The sequence below is a fragment of the Agelaius tricolor genome, unplaced genomic scaffold, assembly GCF_023055355.1.
Source record: "Agelaius tricolor isolate 1412-34295 unplaced genomic scaffold, bAgeTri1.0.p SCAF_5, whole genome shotgun sequence".
Lineage (NCBI taxonomy): Eukaryota > Metazoa > Chordata > Aves > Passeriformes > Icteridae > Agelaius > Agelaius tricolor.
In genome coordinates this window covers 32,013,304-32,028,410 of record NW_027269265.1, presented here as the reverse complement: position 1 = coordinate 32,028,410, position 15,107 = coordinate 32,013,304, and the positions used below count along the sequence as shown (strand labels likewise).

The following is a 15,107-nucleotide window of genomic DNA, read 5'->3' as shown; positions in this document are numbered from 1 at the left end:
CATATCTGATTAAGATGCCCAAATTAGACTTCACCTTTCCTGACATGAACAGAATTTTGGCAGTTTAATATCTGCTATGAGAAATTAATAAGACTTTCATTTTTTCTGGATTTAGAATAATTCTGCTTCTAAATTACTTATAGGTTACTTAAGCTATTTATTCATTCTCTGAAAAAAACATTTTTGCTTTTTCACAAATGTACCAACAAGCTTCATTGTATGCTCCATGGTCCTCAAATTGTGAGATATATAGTAAAATATTATTCTCTAGTTAAGAATATAGTACAACCAAACAACAGCACTCCTGATCTGTCCTAGATTTTTTTAATCAGAAATCTATTATGGTTTTGTCAATGAGTTTTGGAACTCATTTTCCTGGCCAGTCTGTTCTTGGATTTTGCATTGTTCACCTATAGGCTTTGAAATCTCACAAAATGCATTGGTTTGTATCTGATGCCATGTCTGACATTTTTCATAATAATTTCTCATTTCATGCCGCCATCATCACTTCTGCTGTAGGAAAAACTGAAGGAACAGCTAAGCAAGGTTAGAAGACATTTTAGCAAACAGTCTGATGTACACTTTAACTAGACACGCTGTCCTAGAAAAGGGAACAAAACTGGAGAGTTACAACTATACAGCTTTGCAATACCAAAACCACCAAAAACACCAATGACAGAGACAGACTTATGCACAGCTTTCTCTGTCTACTCCCATACTCAGTCCTCCTCCATGAGCACTTCCAGGACAAAACTTCAGTGTCTACAAAAACTGCAGATTTGGAAATACCCAACGATAGTCTCTGCAACAGAATCATCTAGGTGAAGTTCAGGGCCAAAAAAACTCAGCACATGAGTCTTAATACAAAATTAAATCTTTGACCCCTTCTACACAAGTGTAAACATACACAGCTGTCAAGATTATTATCTACTCTCTTTACCTTTCTACATTTCAAAGTTTTAGGATACATTTGGTTTCTTGGAAAGCATCTTACTGAATATGTGCATCATAAACAAACCTGAAGAAAATATAAGGCTTAATTTTATTTTTAGGGACAGCCAACAGAAGGCATACAAATATGCTTTCTTCAATATTGACACGAGTGCCTAAACTCAGGGAACAAAAAGTGTAAGAAATTTTCCAGATGGACCAAAACACCCTGTTACTTGTTTAGAATCTCACAACACAAACACTTCGGGTCTAACAGCTGCCAGAATGGGTGTGTTTGTGTGTGGTGCACGCATATGTGTGTGTATCTCTCTCTTTTTCTTGCTCTGTCTTTTCCTATTTTTGTAGAGCCTGCTCTCTGGCTTTACTTTTTTGCAGCAGTTTTTGCCAATCCAAAATATGTAGACACTAAGTTAAATCACTCGTTTTGTTTATGTGGCAACAAGTTCAGACTTCTTGCCGAAAAATGTTCTTGGCTTTGGACAAAGCAGGCTTTGAGAGGCTTCCATCTGTTTTGAATACACCACAAATCGTAGTATGGAAACCATTGCTCTCAACTGGTAGCCAATTTGCTGAATAAACCTATATTAAAAAAAATAAGTATGATTCAACTGCAGACTATTTTCATATTTTTTATATAATTTATTTCAAAGGAATCCAGTCCTTATATGGAAGAACTTTAAATACTTAGGTATTTTCTTGCTGGGAAGAGGGTCAAGTAAGTAACAAAGATTTAAATTCATAAATTGGTATTACTAGTGAGGGGAAAAGGTTTAGGCTCTTGATGTTCTTATATAGTATTTCTCATAATGGGGCCTGAGCAGTGTTGCAAAGGTAAGCTTTCAATCTCTCAGCAGTTTCACTTCTTTGTATCTTCTACTACTCCTTGGAGAATTTGAGAGAATTTGTGAGTCAACAGTATACACAGTCTTGGAAAAAGGAGGATATTATCTGCTTTGCCTTTTGTCTGTTGTGGCAATCTTGGCACATCTTTTTACTCTTCCTCTTTTCTCACATTCCCATTTTGACTTCCACTTCTAGTTTTGGAAAGGGACAATGGTTTCTTTAACAAGATGTATAGATAGCACCAGCAATAAGGACTCCCAAACAAAACTATTTTCAAACACAGTTCCTTTGGACCCCAGGAGATTATAATCATAGAATCATAGCATATCTCAAGTTGGAAGGGACCCATAAAGATGGTCAAATCCAATTCTTTGTTCCTCACAGGGAGTTCCATCTTTCAAGATAGTCAGCAAAATGTGATTTGTGTGTGATTTTACATGAAAACAAACTAGAGGATTTACTCAGAAGAGCAGAGGAGACGCAGTAGTAAAACCTTGAGCAATTTTTTCAAATATATCTTTCAACGCACAGCATTGGTGCCCACATTCTTCTTCTAAAATCAAGCATAGAGTGGGAATGTGTTCTAATTTATCTACATTATGCAAAACTGAATCTTTCTGATAGGTATTTCTGTTTTGTGTTCCCTTCCAGGCATGGTCTGTTTTCAGAGACACAGCAAACCAAAAATATACAAAGTCCAGAAGTCAAAAGCCAGAAGCAAGGGATTCTGTGACTGTTGTGGTAAATTGCCTGTGATCAAATGTCGTGGCTCATGGCTGTGTTCCAAATTTATTGCAGAAGAACCTGGTTTAGGAGAGCCAGTGATGGAGAAGGCACCTCATACTGCAGCATCTAGTAATAATTACTAATTCTACTCCAAGGCAGATGTGATTTAAATGATTCAGCTGAGCTTAAGAATGTCCTGAAGTTTGAACCTTTCAATAGAGCCACAGTCCCAACTGCATTGTTGAAAAAACCAAGCTGCAAGCAAAGGCTGTCATGTAACAGAGCTGTTAATAAGAACGAAACATTGGTTTCCATATGCAATATTTTAAATATACCAGGAGAAAATCACTGGAACAAGGATCTTTACTATAGGTTTGCAGTCATTATCAGTCAGCTCTCTCAGACGTTATCCTCCATTCTTTTATGCTTAGCCAAAGCTCAGAATTATATGAGGACTGCATGTATTCAGTAAAGAGGAAACAAAATCCTGTTCCTTCATTTGAAACAATTTTTGCATGTTTTAACTCAAAGACTCCCTCTTATTCTATCTACATGTTTTTTATGGTTGCAGATGTTGTGAAGTATAACCTCAGATGATGCAGAATTAATATCTATAAGTATGCAAAATTAAATCAAATCTTGGAGGTGCTAATGTTAACAACTGGCCTGTGATGCTAGCTTTCTTCTCTTTTCTGAAGTTTGAACTGTTCAATAGTTTGAACCTGTCCTGCTTTCTTCTCTTTTCTATGTTTCTACCTCATCCTGTCACATGGTGTTGGCTGAACAAAAGCTCTGAGAAGCAAGAGGCAGCTTTGCTCTGCACCTGGGCAGGACCTGCTCCTCCCCTCAGCAGAGAGCAGGACAGGAGGGTGCTGCTGCATATGTGGAACAAGTGGCAATCTGCAGTGCTGAGAGGAGCACAAGGTGGGTACCGGTTGCATACTCTAAAGATCTAAAGGAGAAAAGATCTCATTTCCTCTACCATGTGTTCGCCAAGATCCCCTTGAAAGAGCGGATACAAGGAATGTTAGGATAAGAATTCAATCCCATTCACAAACCCTCATCATATCTTTCACCCTTTGGGCAAAATATTTGTTAATATTCAACACTTGTTCATCCTTTCTGCTATCAATACTATTACAAATTTAACTGATGAGATCTTTCATTGTTAAATTGCCAGTGGCATTACAGTTTGCTCCCTGGGTGGGGACTTGTCTCTCTTTTGCTTTCCAATAAATTACGCTTTTTAAAAAATATTTTTTGTAATTTCTTCTAAGGATAATAGCTCATACCTTCATAGCACCCAAACCATGAAGAAAGGAACTAGTAATTAAACCATTAAACCCTCTCACCTCTCTAAATTTGAATAGTATGTGTTAGAGAGACTAGAAGGTATTCCTATACAATGAATTGATTCATTGACTCGCTTATTTTGAACCATGAACATCCCATATATAAACTTTATCCACTTTTAAGCATAGCTCAAACCCTTTTGCCTCTTTTAGGATTGGTTCAAAATGACCTTACATCAGTAACTTCTCAACACAGTAAATCTCTCATGCCATAAAAAGAGACCTACAAATGACTTCTTAATGTGCTGCAATTTACACTTCATCATCTCTGACTATTCCTCAACAGACATCACTACTTAAATCTCCAATTAAGTATATCAAGGAAGACATTTTTTCTGCTATATTTCTGGATTTCTATTAACTTGATGAAATCATTGTAATCTGTAACTTTACTGGGGCATTGCTCCAGTTTGGCAGACTCAGCTGGATCTAGCAGTCTGATCTGGGAGAAGGTTGAGGCTCTGATGTTTACAATTACACCCTTATAAGGCATCTTGGTTCACTTCCAATTATTGCTATTTCTATAAAGCTTTCATATTTGGGTGAATTATTTATGCCATCAAACCAAGAACTCTCATTGTTGATAGTATCACAATGTTATTAGGTAAGAAGTAACATCTAACATCTCAACTTCCATGTGCCTCCACAGAGTTAGAAGTGAAGAATTCCTCTGTTCTTCCCCACAAGCAGATAGCAGGAATACTAATAACAGTATAAGCTGAGCACAATGTACAAGGAAAGCTGAGCCCCTGGGCTTTCAGCAAGTTGTCAGTTGTGCTTACTCACACAGTGCTCCTCCACAAAGCTGTTTTACAACACATATCCTTTCACTCAAACCTGCTGAATATCAGAAGGCAACATTTTTTTTTATCCTGAAGTTCTGAATTGTAATGGAATTGAGGGAGGGGAAAACTTGAAAGAAAAACCCAGGTTAAAAGAGGGCCTGTCCTTCCACTGGCTGGAGCAGAGCATGCTCTCACCAGGTAACACTTGGCACAAGCATGGCTGTGACTTTTTCCCTCCTTTTTCAACCAAACACATTTTCACCACAATCTCCTAGCAATCTCTCTAATCACTTCCAGATCAAAAATGTAACAAACGTGCTTATTTTTCTGCCATGGGCTTCTGCTGCTCAGGCAATGCAGTGTTGTCTCAGTACCTCAGTAGACCAGGGCAAACAGAGGTTTTTTTGTGTGTACACTATGTGCATATGGAGTTCTCTCTGATAAGGGTCTGAAACCACTGCAACACAAAGTACTTATATCAGCATATTGGAAAGTGATAGCATCACCCAGCCATATCTATCTGCTAACCCAACATGCCAAATGGGTACCTACAGTGACTTTCACAGCTTTGCCAGTAATATTTGCTATCTAGACACAAGAGTAAACTGTGCACCTTATTTACTTAATATAAATTCTACCTTTTTTTCTGATCTGTGTACATCTTCAGGTTGAAATACTAGGCAGGCAGTGGTATTTAGAAGTTATATATGTCTATGATTCAATTTTCATGCAGACAGAATATTAATATAAATTTCAGTGAGAAGAGGGAGGTTTAATTTTGAGTGGTAATTTTATAATCAGATAAAATATTCAAAATGCTAAAATATCTAACTGTTTTTTACAGGCAGTTCTGTAAAAACTGAGAAAAGGTGACAACATAAAATTTTAAATCACATAAACTTACAATAGGGTTTTTCAAAGTAGTTCCAAACAAAGTGTTCTGGCTTCCCTTTTTCTTCACTAATGTGCTGTTCCTGTGAATGCAGTTTGCTTTGCATGCTTTGTTCTCTTTTCCTACAGCAACACCTACTGTTAAAAATACAACTGGAATTTTCAGTTACAAGCCCACGAGGTTATTTTTAAGTAACCACTAGCAGTTCAAATTTTCAAAGTGATCCTAATCCTGTTATACAATGTGTTTTGTTTCCCCAACAACCTTTTTAGGAAGCGATCTCCTATCTAAACTTCTCTCTGAGTGCAAAAGACACGAATTAGAGATTTTTAAGACAATCCTGAACCTGATTGAAATATCTGAACTGACATTCCACCCTGCAGTAGGTCAGTGACAAAACTCAAGATGTGGACTAAGAGTTTTTAAATCCAGCACCCAACCTGACTTAAAATCAAAATATTAAAATAAAGAACAGATATTCAAAGAAGATAATTTTAATAAAAAATAAAGCCATCGTATAAAATTTGATCTGCTTTTTATTTAGGATTTCAGTTTCAGGGAAGTTTGATCCCAGGTTTTGGATGCAATTCTATTCTTAATTTCACCTAAGCTGTGAGGAAAAGTTTAGTTTTATAATTTAGTGTTCATGTTTTGAAGAAAAATTATATGGAACACATAATAGAGGCCTACAGAAAGCCCAAATACAGTGTCCACTCTTGTAAAGTTAAGTGAATATTTAAAATAAAATAACAAAAAACATGTACTTGGTGGCTATTAGGAGATTGTTTTGACAGAAGGTTGGTTCACAGCTTCTGTTCCCAGATTTATAGAAACTGACAGCAGAGCTAGCACTATTTCTTGTTTTGAGAAAATGTATTCTATGTTTCTCTGTGACTAAGGTCACTGTGTGTCATCATGTTCCCTAGAGCATGCTGCGAGCAAAGTTCAGCTCCAAGAAGCCCATTAGCAGACTGTTTTTCTGAAGTCATGTTCTATGTCTGTCTTTTATACCTAGAAGAATTTACAAGTTTATATACAGAAACACTCTGTGACTATGTCATACTTTGTCTGAATTTGAATTACTCATGTATTCAAAAGATAAGCTGTTTAAATGAAACACATCATTTGATTTGAGCCAGCTGAAAAAACAGAATCTTTTATTCTCAGAAGTTCCTACAATGGATTTTTGCTAACTGTTAAAGATTAAAAAATCTTTTAAAATCTCACAGATACTTCAGAAAAGAAAAGCATTTTTCATTGCCCTCCTCAGTCTTCCCTGATCCTTTGCATATGAACCTATATTTCTTTATGCATTGGCCTGACAGGTCATGAAGATGTGAGTTTCCAGAGGCACGGTGAGAAAGACTGAATAACAGGATCAGTGAATAGATGGCAGCCCACTAACACCACTGGCTATCTGGGCCAGCCAACAGCTCTTAACACTTTCTGTTAACTTTCCCTTGTCTGAACTGCCATAGATGCATTGATCTGTATATCCAAGCAATCTGTGTTTACCCATTTAGTCATGAGAGAAAAGGATATGTATTGCATACATTGGAACAGGCTGCCCAGGGAAGCTGTGGATGCCCTGTCCCTGGAAATGTTCAAGGCCAGGTTGAATGGGGCTTTGAGCAATGTGGCCTAGTAGAAGATGTCCCTGGCCATGGAAAGTGGAGTGGAACTAGATTATCTTTAAAGGTCTCTTCCAATCCAAATCTTTACATGATTCTGCAATTTTTGTAGACTCATGATGACAGTCCTTAGCAATCCCATCTAATAGTAATGTACTCACTCCTCGAGACCTGGCTTTTGTCACATTCATGTAGCAAAATACTCATGGCTCAAACTGGAAAAACCCCTAAACTTTCAAGTTCCCTACAGGGAAATGCAAGAAATACACATCACATCACAAGACTGCTTTTCTCTATGAAAAGCAATCCACTATGGATGAAGCAATTTCCTTGTTCAAATTGCCATATCAAACCAGACTCAACTAAAATATAGAAGACACATAGAAGCTGAACTGCAGGCCATACCCTACCCTAACCATTTACATTGTTTTCCCTTGTATAGTAGACTTCAAAAATATCTTTATATAAGAAATTGTCACAGGCCTGGTTAATGATCTGTATGTCCTTTGAAGCCAACTCAAACTATCCCTTCTCAGCAGGAGAATTTGTGCATATAAAGAGGACTTTTCATGTCTATGAAGTAGGTTAGGCTTATTCCACAGGGAATGCAAATTTCATAAGATTTTATCTATGGACACTGTGCAATATTCACCACGATTTTACTGCAGCATAATAATGAATAATCATGTCACCAGACTGGGTCTGGCACAGATCACAATGTGCTGTGAGCTTACAACTTATGGAGTACTTCTTCAACTCAGCTGCTAATAGTGGAGTTAGAACTTGAAAGAAAACCTGCTGCAGTCCATGTGAAAATTTCCACTGACTTCAATATGCTTTAGTATAAGCCTTTTCAGCTGAGCGTCTCCAGTGGAGTTCAACTGATGAAAGCATTTGTATGTGGATGTGATTTGCTATGTAAACATATGATGGAATATGCTTTCTGTGGATTCTTTGGCTGGTGACAAAGAATCTGGTAAACATTCACCCCCTTCAGACTGCAGTTTCAGCAACTGAAAGTTTTGTTTTTTCTGAGAACTGTGTGAACAGAAGCTAAAGTTCATAATAGCTCTCTAAACACTACTGTCTGGTTTCTGTTAACATTTCCATTACCACGGTTTCTCAGATAGTTTCACAACAATGCTAAATTCCCAAGGATGCATTAGGAAAAGATATGAGCTCCCAGTGAGTGGGATTTTTTACTGCACAGCTCAAGTGTCACAGTAGAGATAGATTTTTACTTAGACACTCACCTAGAAAGAGCAGAATCACCAAGGGAGCCAAGTCGGGCCAATAATGACCATGCAATAAAATTGCAGGAGGAACAAAGCTGAATGCCTATCCATTGTTGTCAAGAAATGGTCTTGAGATAGTGGTGCATGGCTTATCAGAAAGGAATGTTGTGAGAACTCTTTGTGTAGTTGAGTTTCCACAGATGCACACAGATAAATCTATTTACTTGGTATGACTGAAACTTGGTAGATGTAACTAAACTATCTAGTGTGACCAAGAACCTTAATTTTTAAATGTTATACATATAAAATATTTTTTAATACTTTTAATTAGAATAAAACCTTTCATTATTTTCAGCCAGTCACTTCAAAAGAACTACTACAGCTAGTATAAAAGAATTTCTCTAGCATTTTCACCAAAATGATCTAGTAAAGCTTATTTTCACTCAGGGAAAATATACACAAGCAACTGGAGTAGCATTAACCTTTATCTTACAGAAAACTTGGAACTGACTTTTCTCTATTTTAGGTAGACATCGTAGAGAGGCATTTCTAACGATGATAATTCCACTGATTTTGTGGATGCACTGCCTTGGCAGGAGTGAATTTACATGGAGAAAAATTATCCCACTTATAAATCAGGCTGCAAGATTCAACTTGGAAAAGGTTAAAGAATACCTCTTTCATGCACACCTGTACAAAGCCAGTAAAACTGAGAAATCTATCTATAGGGAATGAGTCTCTCCCTGTGATGGATAAAAGCTTCTAATAATTTTGACATTGCTTTCAGCTTAAATTGCATTCTAAATATAATATATTCTAATAGATATGTGTGCAACTGATAACATTTCACAAACTTTTCAATGGCATTGACAAGGTCTTCAGTTGAAAGAAAATTCTCCTTTCGTGTACAACAGCAGATTGCAGTTCCAATATCTTTCTTCCCCAGCACACACAGAATTGATTTCAGCATCTGACAGAAGCTTTAGGAATGATCTCTGAAAGAATTAAAAAGCAGAATCTATGAAGTAAATGTAAATGAACCACAGATCACAAGTAATGTTGTCCCAAATGAAAGAAGAATCTTCAAAACCTTCCAAGGACATACCTGCTTCACAGATGAGACCAATGTTCTGTACTGCAGTAAGATGCAAAGTGCACATGCATTCAGGTGCTATATAAAAGATATGTGTTACATGACTGCTTTAAGTATAATAATCTTGTAGTCCCAGAACTAATTGCTCTGTCATATTCTACTTGTATAGACATTGTTAGAAGTCTTAGTGAGGCTCCAGAGTCACCGAGAGGGGACCTAAACCTTGTAATGCATTTTGAGATCTACTATAAGGAGAGATGGTAAATATGTTTCTATTACTTACACAGATACAAAGACAAAAATACACATTTGTGCATGCACACAAGCACACACATATAAAAAAATTTGCAAAAGGCTAGTCCCTGTCCATAGGCAACCATGTGGACAACTGACAAGTACACAAGGGTTAGGAAAAGAATATAAATTCTTTCTCATATAGTTTGTCAGACAGAAATATTCTCACTTAACTTGAAGCCTTTTCTGTGAAGTTGATTATTTATTATTTGTCAAAAAATCATAAATTGATCCTCATGCTTTCACTGCCAGGAATATTTAAAGGAAGCTTTAAGGACAGTTCAGAGTCTAGGAAGTGAAACTTCTGCTGCCCAAAAGAGGCATAAAAATGCCAGTTTCACAAAATAAGCTCTGCTAAAGTGATCAGACTGCAGACTGAAAAATCTAGTTCAGAAGTTAAAAATGTAATACCAAACCAGGCCGTACAGACTAGATAGAACCTTTTCAGCACCAGACAAAGAGGACAAATTGGCTGAGCAACTGTCTTGAAGGAAATACTTTACTAGTCTGTAGTATCTCTGAGCTAAAGGACAAATGTTGGAAAGTGACAGAAGCTTCAGCTGCCTTCCAAAAGGTGTGTTCAGAAGGCCTTATGTACCACAAAATCCGCACACAGGATGCTGCCAGAGCTATTTTTAGTTTTGCCTTCTTTTGTGTCTTTCTACTTTAGTGGTTCAAATCTCTTTGATTTTGTTTCTTCCAAACTATGGCTAAGTTCACTTGCAGTCCAGGATATTCTTAAAGTCTCATTTTTTTCAAAGAATATGTTTTTTAAATGTCAGTATTTAAGAAATATAATAAAGTTATAAATTCCCTGTATTTTCTTTTAGAATAAGCATAGTTTCTCACATATTTCTTTCAAAACATTCTTCGCCAAAACAGTGACCTTGAGGGTATGAGTCTCATCTATTCATGGAAATGTTTTCTTTTCAGCTGAAAACACGGGTTCTGTGGTTTCATCCTGTATTGCAACCTTACAGCCGAAGACCATCTAAGTCAAAACAGAAGGAACAGAAAGTCTCATTTATCTGAGGCAGCAACTTTTTGCAGGTAAGAAACTAAGGTGACATCTCCACTCCATTACAATGGCATGACTTGCTACAAGCTTGACATAGCAAAATATAAACAAATCAATGCACAACTACTTTTATTTGTGGAGACAAGCAAAAACTATCCAAAATGTAGCATACTCAGCTGGCATTATTTGTAGACTGGCTGGCAGCCTCTGGAGAGAGAACAAGGAATACTAAAATACATTCAAAGGTCCTATTTCCAAGGCACTTTAGGGATGTGCTAGCCAGGCAATACGGGAAATGGGCCTTCCATATGTGTGTGACACCCCTACCAGATTTAGAAGGTGAAGTTAAGGGACTAGTAGAGTTTCATCTGAAGTGCTTATTGTTCTAGATGTATTGGCACATTTTTTCTTTGAAAATTAAAATGTATGGACTCATTCCCAAAGCTCAAAAAATGAAGACTTGCACCATTTTGGATTGTTCTGCAGTGCTAAGCTAGATGTTTCTGCTCTGTTGGGCATGTGTAACAGCAGACAATAAATAGAAAACATCTTCTGCAGGGATTAAAGGAAAAGCTATACCACAGTAAAACTAAGGCATATTACTTTATCTAATTCTATACCACAATTTCAGTTTTCTGCCATTGTTCGTGTCATGTGCTGTAGACGTCAAATGCTCTGAATTTTGTCAGTCTTGAGTTATCATACAAGCTACAGTCTTGCAATTCATCTTTAATGAGTTGTTTACATGGAAATCAAACAGCTGTGGAATTTCTTGAAAATGGCCAGGATCATTCCTAGCTCTCTGTCTCTTAAAAACAACTTCTGTGGCCATACAGCAGCTATCATTGAGTGAGATTCATAGCTGTAATAAATCTGTTTACTGTTTAACTCTGAACAGTTTTCTTGTTTATGTGCCCCAGCCTATATTTTCTAAAATATATACCATCTCTTATTGCTGCAACCTGGAATTTACCAACAGTATCAGTAATAAATCACAAGCACTCTTACTTTTATTCCTCTCTGAGGAATAGACTGGAAGCCTTTACACACAGCTGTCTGAACTTGGATCATTTTCATATTAAAGCATTATTCAGGCTCTAAAGTGTCCCAGGAGCTGCCTAGACGGAGTTGTACACAGGATCTACCTATTTTTACATGTGGGGCAACCAAGCAAGATTCATAATGGAAAATTTAATTCCAGATCTGCATTTAGCTGAGTCTGGACCATGCATATGCACACACAAACTCCATACAAACTGCATGAGAGGTCATTGGACCTTCAGCATGATCACTTCAGGAAAATGCTGACATTTTCACTGGTTTTGCTATATCTGTTTCCTCCTGTGTCCCAGTTTGTTCATTTTTCAAACATCCCTTCTTGGTCTCACTATCTTTTTTTCCAAAATTATATGTTGTTGGTTTGCGTTTTAGTCATCAATCGTTTTAGTTCAGTTGTAAGATATACTGTTCCATGTAAGTGCACTTTGACACTGGATACAATCCAGGATGAAGTACATAAAACCTGGGCTATCACATCAAAGGATTCTCAGTAAATTTACTCCTTTAACCATATTACTTTCAGCATTTTTAATTATACTTTACGAGTTAGGATCTTTGTGCATTCCGTTTGTAAAGGGATGCTCTATTTGGTGCAAGAGCTAATCCTCCCATTTTAACTGTATTCACACTCTGCTATCAAAGCTCTCAGTAGCAGGGGCTTGTTGTGTGTATTAATCCAGTTTTTTAAGTTCTCTGGGATGAAAGACACTGCAGAAATGCAAACTCCTACCTACATACTTAATAAGAAGCCAGAAAGACTAGCAGGACTTGCATAACATTTAAATTTGACAATAATACCATTTTGTCCCCCTTTGTTTTGAACTAACATGTGACTTAAAAATCATCTTTAACTTGCCAATCTATGTGTAAAAAGACCAAAATATGTTAAATAAAATGTCTGGTCTAGTTTTTTCCTAGCCTTTTAAAACAGAAAAATACCAGAAAATCTAATATTTTAATTTAGACTATTTGTGTGCTCAAAGGAGCAAGTAAAGATAGGTAACTGCAACAAGGTGTCATGTTATTAGATTAATGTCATACTATGTACTAATATAGTTACAATTATCTAAAAGTGGCCTATCAGACAATAATAGATGTTCAGTGTTTTCAACTGAAAGTTTATTTAGAATACCTATGGGCTTTATATGAAGCTGAATAAACCTGTAGCCCATATCCTCAACAGATTGGCATTTTACTGGGATTTTAATGCAAGGCTTCTGTGGCAATAAAAAAGGGCTAATTTTTGAATGTAGCTTGCAAGCTTCTGAGTAACAGATAAATGGGATATTTGCTGGGACAGAAAGGTGGCTCTTGAAGCTTGGCTTCATGTATGTGTAAGTGTGATCTTGTCCCATATTCCTGTTATGGGGTTTTTTATGGCTCATTTGCAAAAACGCCAAAGCTTAAGTGAGAGATACAAAGTGGTACAGATTGTTGGTTCACCAGCAAAACACAACTATCATGCAGGAAAACAGACTGGTCAGAGTCCATGGGGATAGGCAGTTTTAATGAAAGAGAGCAGTGAGAGTAACCCTTCTAGAGTCAGAGTTCCTATATTAAAATGAAAGAATTTCTAGGATTATGGACAGATGCATATCAAGTAGACACCTTATTTATAAAAAAATAATTGAAAATAATTGACCTAACATTTCCCAAGCAACCAGATACAGTATTTGATTTGAAATGTGGTACAGCTAAATAAAGTTATTTCACTCTAAACAATGCAGAGAATAAAAAGGCAGAAGCTGGACAAACCTTCTTTCCTAGTAAGCTAACAACAGACAGGAACAACTTTCTGTGTTACTCTGTTTACTTTTAGCAGTAGGAACTGACAGGACTCACAGCTACAAAGCAAAAAAGGATGGATCTGTTTCATGAATTAGAATCTACCTCTGAAACATTTTCTACTTTTCTAAATAAAAGGTTGCCAAAACACATTTTAATTACTTTCAGAGATATTTTTGTTTCTCTTGTCTACAGCTGTCCCTTATTGAAACATTTAAAAAAATCAAATGAAATCTCCTAAAAAACATTCTTCTCAGAAGCAGTTCTTGTATATCACATACTCACCATTCCTTGACAGTTTCATTCCTTTGAATATTGGAATGAAAATAACTGCTTCATAATAGAGGTTTTTGTTTCTGCTACTTATTTTCCTGTTTGTACAATAAGTCCTTGGATTTAGAAACATAGTTAAGCTTAAGATATCCCTAAAAATACCTAATAAAGCAATAACATTATAAAAATATAAACCACTGGCAATTGCATGTTTTCCATTCCCCAAAACAGGCAGAATGGGATAGACTGAACCAGAGGAAGGGTTGTGTCCTTCTCTTTGTGTGTATAAATGTTGCAAAATAACATATCATTAAGGAAGACAGAATATAAAAATTTGAAACTTCTCACAGTTTCCAACAGGAGCTTGAAGAATCAGAGTCAAGGAAAGGATTCAGGGTAACTTTTTTGAGCAGTATTTTGTAGCATCCTTCAAGAATCATGACAGAGGACCTACTAGGGACAACATAGCTAAAAGCATTCCTGAAGTCATGCTGCTCTTCAGCTGCTGTAAGACTTTTAGCAAAGCCATCTGTATTTCAACATGTATGCAGAGCCATTGGTACTTCAGAAGCATGTAGAGTGAATGAAGTACTAATATTTGCACCATCTTGCTTGGAGTCTTTAGCTGAAGTACCTTCTGCATTCTGACTATAAGTAAGAAATGAGTACATATTTATAGTATTAGCAGTTCTACTTCTAAATATTTGTTTACAGAAGAGGCAGAATGGAAAAGAGATAAGGATAGCTTTCAAATACTATTTTTAACCACAGAACACTCCGTTTCTATTATTCACATTAACAGAATCAAATGCAACCTCCACATGAACCAAGCTCACTCTAGGCAAGCTCTTGAAAAATGAATATATACATAGAAAATAATGAACTACTCTTTGAAAAAGGATATAACAAAGAATTTGGTGGAGTTTCAGAGGTATAAAAGGACAATCATATAGATGTATAGATGTTCACTGTTTTCTACAGTGATAGATGTATAGATGTTCATATAGATGTATAGATGTATAGATGTTCACTGTTTTCTACAGTGATTTCTAAAGATTTCAACTGCTTAAGTATGCCTTAAAGGGTATGTAAATACCAGGTTTATAGAACAAAACATGGCATTCCATAACAAGCTTCTTTCTTCTTCATTTCTACAGACATCACAACAGG

General features: G+C 36.5%; 1 long non-coding RNA gene across 5 annotated transcripts in view; it reads left to right on the top strand.

Moving 5' to 3' along the window:
• The window catches only part of LOC139590032 (uncharacterized), a 46,366-nt gene that overhangs the window by 11,011 nt on the left and 20,248 nt on the right, over positions 1 to 15,107 (top strand). For 4 of the 5 annotated variants that reach the window (XR_011679204.1, XR_011679205.1, XR_011679206.1 and 1 more), the window contains exons 3-5: positions 2,446 to 2,649; positions 3,311 to 3,444; positions 10,736 to 10,852. This is a non-coding gene — a long non-coding RNA (uncharacterized lncRNA). The remainder of the gene's footprint in view (positions 1 to 2,445; positions 2,650 to 3,310; positions 3,445 to 10,735; positions 10,853 to 15,107) is intronic. The other variant, XR_011679207.1, reaches the window with a different exon arrangement.